The sequence below is a fragment of the Dendroctonus ponderosae genome, unplaced genomic scaffold (assembly GCF_020466585.1).
Source record: "Dendroctonus ponderosae isolate FM_Combo_2020 unplaced genomic scaffold, Dpon_F_20191213v2 Dpon_F_20191213_2, whole genome shotgun sequence".
In the NCBI taxonomy this organism is placed as follows: domain Eukaryota; kingdom Metazoa; phylum Arthropoda; class Insecta; order Coleoptera; family Curculionidae; genus Dendroctonus; species Dendroctonus ponderosae.
Genome location: NW_026018165.1, coordinates 582,469 through 583,246, shown reverse-complemented (window position 1 = coordinate 583,246; position 778 = coordinate 582,469).

Genomic DNA, 778 nt, shown 5'->3' with positions numbered 1-778 from the left:
GGAAACAGAATCTGAGGAGGAATACGAATTTTCCGAGGATATGGCCAGAACTGCTGATCCAATAGCTACTCCCGTACCTGCGCCTTCCCATCAAGAAGAGCCTAGGCCGGGAACTTCTCCAGAATTGACTGACGCGGAATCCCGGGCATTAAATCAAATAAGTGCGGTACTAGCCCGTAGCCACCACCAGCGACAACAACTCCTGGAGCTTACGAAAGCGCCTACCTTAAGAGAAACTGAAGCTGCCATGGAGCAACTAACCAGGCTTATGTTAAGTTTGGACGCAATTAATACCGAAGGAAGCCTGATAGTAAGACACGCGCGAAAAAAGGCCATCCAGGAGTTGGAATAACTGTCTAATAAAATTGATAAAATCGAACAACTTCTGAGGAACAATGAAATGGCACCTAGGACGCCCGAACTGAGTAAGGCGCCCCCTAGGATAACACTCAATCCCCAGGAAAAAGATTTAAGACACAATCACTATAATATTTCCTCGCAAGAATATTATTCAGCTCCCTATAGCTCTGACCTATTCGCGAGACTATGTAATGACTCTTGGCAGAGTTACGTGCCCGCCAAAACAGACGAATAAATTCGCCAATCAACCACGCGATTCGTTGAATGAACCTCAAAGAAGGAAAATTCCCTTTTTGAGGTTACATCCCCTCTAGATGGGGGGGTGAGGTGGCGGGGAGTCAGTCGCTCGCGTATAAAGGAACGCGGTTTTAGGGAACGAGCAGCTGTTAGCCACGATCTCCCGCTGTGACGGTCTCGC